This window comes from Crassostrea angulata, chromosome 1, assembly GCF_025612915.1.
Source record: "Crassostrea angulata isolate pt1a10 chromosome 1, ASM2561291v2, whole genome shotgun sequence".
Taxonomy (NCBI): Eukaryota; Metazoa; Mollusca; class Bivalvia; order Ostreida; family Ostreidae; genus Magallana; species Magallana angulata.
The window spans coordinates 33,019,149-33,025,148 of record NC_069111.1 but is presented as its reverse complement, the minus strand read 5'-3'; positions in this window follow the sequence as shown (position 1 = coordinate 33,025,148).

Genomic DNA, 6,000 nt, shown 5'->3' with positions numbered 1-6,000 from the left:
TTTAACCAATCTTGGTACAAAGCATCCTTATGGGAAGGGTATTCTTGATTGTTGAAATAAAGGGCACAACCCTTTTTAAAAGGGAGATAATTGCGAAACTGCGAAATTCGGGGGGGGGGGGGGTGTCTTAAAAAATCTTGTTCTTAAGAACCACTGCACCAGATATGCCATTATTTACACCAAAGCTTGTATAGATAGTGAAGACTCTAAATTGTAAAATTCGCGATCCCCCGGGTCAATACTGGGGTCCCAAGAGGGGTTCAAAGTTGATTAAAAAAGACAAATTTAACAGAAATATATGAGGGAAAATGTTTTTAAAAATTTATTCTCAAGGACTACAGTGCTAAAATTAGTGAGATCAATATACAAATACCCTAAGATAGTGTAGATTCTAAATTGTGAAAACCGTGATCCCCGGACTAATACTACGTACGGCTCTAAAAGATGTTCAAAGTTTAACATAGACTTATATATTGGGAAAATGATTTTAAACTCTTCTTTTTAAGAATTACAATGCTACAGTTTGTGAGATTACTGTGCAATCATTCTAAGATAGTGCAGATTCTAAATTGTTTAAATCATTTTTATTAAGAGAAGTATTCAAAAAGAAAAAAGAAATTTCCATGATAAGTTTATCATTGATAAATTATCTGGAAATATGTTTATCGACTAGTTTTTTTGTTTTTTTTTTTTTTTGAATTTCGATCCCAACATCAGTTACTTACATATCGGGATCCAAGTGATCGGGATCAAAGATCATAAATTCAAACAACTTCAAAAAGGTGTGGATCTTAGTTCTTACGAAGTTTTGATTCACAAACACACAGTTAGGAAAGATAAAGGAACAAAAGATAAAAAATGGTTATGGAAAAAAAGTAGGAATAATTGATAGACTTTATCAACTATATATAGACTTTCCATGTTTTTTGAGTTTAGTCTATAAAACAGATGATCGATGAGAATGCAAAATCTAACATGCCTAATGTCCTCATCACACCTGCAATATTTTTATTTGATGAATCGATAAAGAAGTATTTAATGATTGAAATACAAAACAGATGCTAATATCATCTTTTAATTATTTAACGAATATTTTTCAATTTTTTCAGTGAAATGGGATTTTTTTTTTTACTGCAAATGGGTATTTTAGAGCTTAAAATTCAGTCTCATTTGATGTGTAAAAGAACTATGAATAATAACATGCCAAAGATAAAATTGTTTTTTTTTGGTTGTTTTTTTATTTGTTTTTTTCACACATTCTGCAGACATACCATGCATGATTATGATGCTTTAAATATAATAATTCAGAAGTGCAAATTTTTTTTTTTGAGAGAGGAAGAGAGAGAGAGAGAGAGAGAGAGAGAGAGAGAGAGAGAGATATGGATTTCAAGTAAAAATTGGATTCCAGATGTTCCAATGAGTATTAAAAATCTCATTTTCACCATTTTTATAAGAAATAAATTTCTGTGCTTCATAGAAGAGCTTTAAAGACGACATTGCATAAGAAACACTCAACTCTTTCTCGGTACACATTGCTGTGTAAATATAGTACTTTAACCAAAGAAAAATGATATTAAGGATATCTTTGCTTGTACCAAGGATGCCTAGAATGAAAATTTTCTTGGTAAATGTAACCTGAAAGCTGATTTTTTCTTCTAAATAATGTTTAAAATTTTCTAAAAAAGATTGAACACATTCACAATCCCACAGTATAATATAGATAAAATTGTTTCAGGTGAGCGATTTGTGGCCCATGGGCCTCTTGTTTACTTAAAAAGAGGAGTAATTGAAGAACAATGTATAGCCAAATGATCTTGAAGAACAAAAATTATACGCAAATTGGTAATTCAAATTGTTGAACATTCAACTTTTCTTTAAAACTAATGAATTTCCTCAGCATGTTAACTTTATTGGTTTTCCGCGAGGAAATGATATGCTGCCATGATAAATAAACACTGTAGCTACAACCACACCGCCAACACAGTTATTCGTTATTTTAAAACAAGTGTCATTAACTTAGCAAACGTGTCGGTTGTGAATCCAAGCTTGTTAATAAAAATCGGAATACGTAACTATATCTCCCTGTCATATAAAACTCGCGCCTTCCTAATCCGAGTGATAATAGACAACAGATATTTAATTTAACAAAACTTGCAATCGTCATTCAGTCATTGCAATATACCATGGATCCTTTTGGGAAGTGATGAATTGATGAATTTCTCGTTTTCTCTGTGTTTACACGCAGTGTTTCCATTTTCCTTTCTTCCCACATATAGGTGACAAATTGTGATTGGTTAATTATGATTCTTTCCAAATTTTTAGTTACCCACTTTTAGGACCGTCCTACATGACCTTTAACATTACTCATAACTTTTTACTAATTAAAAATATAGAAATTATTGGGCTAAATGCCTTTAAAGGGACTTGGACACGCTTTTACTGAAATTTTAAATTAAAAAAAAATCCATTTTCAGTGTCTATCCTGATAAATAAAGAAGTTTTAATGCAATATCAAAATTTGAAAGTCAAATATCAAGTTATAAGCAAGATACAAAATTCATAATTCAATTCTCTGTTTTAGAAACAAAGCTCGAATATTGTCATGTGTTGTATTGGTGTAAGTTTTAATCAAATGTATATTTCTTTTGTTGATAATAGTATTTATGAAGATGTTGAATAAGTTTTACTTGTTTTTACATGTAATTTTGTCTAAGGAATGGTAATTCTCTACATCACATTTTTTGGAGACAATTATAAGACTCGAGCTTTGTTTACATAACAGTCAATTCTTACCTCTGTATCTCGCTTGTAACTTGACTTTAACATTTAATTGGTCAATCGTTTAGAATGCACCAGTGAACCATTTTATACATAAAAAATAAAAATAAATTTTTTGATCTCAAATCGTGTCCAAGTCCCTTTAAGAAACGTTAACTTGTTACAAACATTAAAAAGACAAATTTGGTTGATATCTGAGTACAAACATTTCGCTTCATTTTGACAACTATTAACACTGTGCCGGATATTTATGCCAGTGCCAAGGTGGCATTTTTGCACCCGCTTAAGCTGCATGTATCGAAAAATTCAAATATGCCATATGATAGACCATTGCTTAAAGGGTTCACAACCACCTTTGTTATCAGTGTATCTCACCTGTCAGGTAAGATATTCACCTTTCAAAAATAAATTCCTATAGGAAAATAATTTTTCCCATAGGAAAATCAATATTCCTATAGGTAATTTGAAATTTCCTATCGGAATACAAGAACTCCCTATAGGAATTTAAATTCCGATAGGATTTGATAAAATCCGATAGGAAAACTTAATATCCTATAGGAAAACTACATGTCTGAATCAAATTCCTACAGGAATTACCATTCTCCTATAGGAAATATAATTCCTACGGGACTTTCAAAAAATCCTATAGGATTGTCAATATTTCCTGTAGGAGAGTCAATTCTCCTATGGGAATTATCATTTTCCGATGGGATATTAATTTTCAAAGGTAAATATCTCACCTGTCAGGTGAAACACACTAAAAACAAAAGTGGTTATATACTCTCTAGACAATGGTTTATCATTTGGTATACATGGTTTTTTCCGACACTGCATCTTATGCGGGTGCAAAAATGCCACCTTGGCACTGGCATAATTATCCGGCACAGTGTTTATAACACAATTATTTAAAGGACTAAGACACGATTTTAGATTAATTTACTCGCGCATTTTGATGGATTGACCAAAATTGGAATATTAGAAGTCAAGTCATAATTAAGAGAGATAAAGAAGCAATTTTTCATTGTTATGTAAGCACGAGTCTTGTATGTGTTTACGAATAATGTAAAGTATGGAATAACCATTAATATTTTCTTTGACAAAAAGACTCGTGGCAAATGCGTTAAACTGATTCACGTGTTCGCAAATAATACTATAAACAGATTAAAGCAACATTTGATTGAAACTTTTAACAATAAAACACATACGTAATCAATAACAATGTTTAGACTTTGTTAACACAGAAGAATTTCAAACTCTGTTTCTTGCTTATAACTCAATATTTGACTTAAAAATTGCGTCCAAGTCCCTTTAATTATAAGATGCTATAGTATTGTTTTCTCGCGGAAACTGTTGTTGGACCGAGCGACCGACGGGCAGAGTGACTGACAGCTGAAACGCAGTATGCCGTCCCTTCTTCAAAGGGGGCGTAATAATATGAAATGTCGAGATAAATGAGCGAACGTCGGCCATATTGCCTAAAAACAAATTATCACTTTCCGGATGACATTAATTCGACAGTCACATGCCGTATTAAAAACTATGAAAGTATGAAATTTTTTAAAATCGGTCGGTCCACAAACAGTTTCCGTTCATTTTCTTCGCAGAGGATAAACATATTGAAATAAAATTAGGTATACAGGTTTATCAATATAATATCTAGGTCAAGTTTAATTTTGAATAATTCTATTATTTGCAGTTTCCGTTTGTTTTCTTCAGAGATGTTTCAAAAGGAGGGGCATAAGTGGTTTTAAAAAAAATCTTGTTTAATACAGAAACGTTACTGATTTTACGTTCTTTTTTAATTCAAAGACCGAAATTATTTCTGTCTATTTGAACACCATTTCTTGGATAGTTTCAAATCTTTTGATATTGTTGGTTGTGATAAAAAGTAAAATGTCTTTTCAATGACCCTGTTGGGTATGGCATATGGAGATTTATATCCAGTTAATGTGGGGGTTACGTTGTACGTCGTCTGAAGGAAGATAATCCGTCTGAAAATTGATTCAGAATCAATTTAGACTAAATACAACAGGCAATATAGTGTTTCTCAATCCCAGTTAAAGCCGCAATAAGGCAGCGACTTCTCAAAGCAAGCTTGGCGAGTTTTCAGTGGACTTTCTAAGACTAAAATTTTCCATCTCTAGTCATCCTAGACTTGGCAACCTGCAGGATTGTCCATAATTGTAACAATATTGTCCCAAATTGTCTGAAATTCTGTAATTAACCACCCACTGGCATCTTATCATTTTAAAAATTTGTTAAGTTTTTTTCCAAAAACTATTGAAAAATGTCAAATTGAGGGCGATTTGTTTTTGTGACTTTCAGAAACTTATTTATCTAATATCTTACGTTTGCTCTTTGCTCGTCTGATTCTATTTTTAGAATTTGTCTTTATCATACCCCTTCACCCCAACGAAGTTAAGGGTGGTATAATGAAATCACTTTGTCCGTCTGTCCCTCTGTCCATCTGTCTGAGCAAAATTCGTGTCCGTTCCATACCTTATGGAAGACATTGGAAGTTATTACTTCACACAAATATTGCTTATAACTATTGAAAAATGTCAAATTGGGGGCGATTTGTTTTTGTGACTTTCAGAAACTTATTAATCTAATATCTTACGTTTGCTCTTTGCTCGTCTGATTCTATTTTTAGAATTTGTCTTTATCATACCCCCTCACCCCAACGAAGTTAAGGGTGGTATATTGAAATCACTTTGTCCGTCTGCCCCTCTGTCCATCTGTCTGAGCAAAATTCGTGTCCGTTCCATACCTTATGGAAGACATTGGAAGTTCTTACTACACACAAATATTGCTTATAACCAGAGAGTGTGTCATGACCTTAACCTAAGGTCATTCGGGCCTAGGGTGTGTCATGACCTTGATCCAGGGTCATTCGGGTAAGTTCAAGGTCACTGGCGGGAAAAGTACATAATTTATGTCTATTTTATGTCTTTCTTATGGAGAAACATTTGAAATCTTAATTCACTCAAATATTGCCTATGACCAGAAGGTATGTTAAGACCTTGACCCAAGGTTATTTGGGCAAGTTCAAAGTCATGCTAAATTTATATGCGTCATGTCTGGTATGAATGGAAATGGTGAAATAAAGTACAATAATCGAATTACAGTTGAATCACACGAAGCCAGGATTCGCCAAAATAAATATACACTGATAAATATTGACTAAATGTTTAAATATCATGAATTACTCTAGACTACATG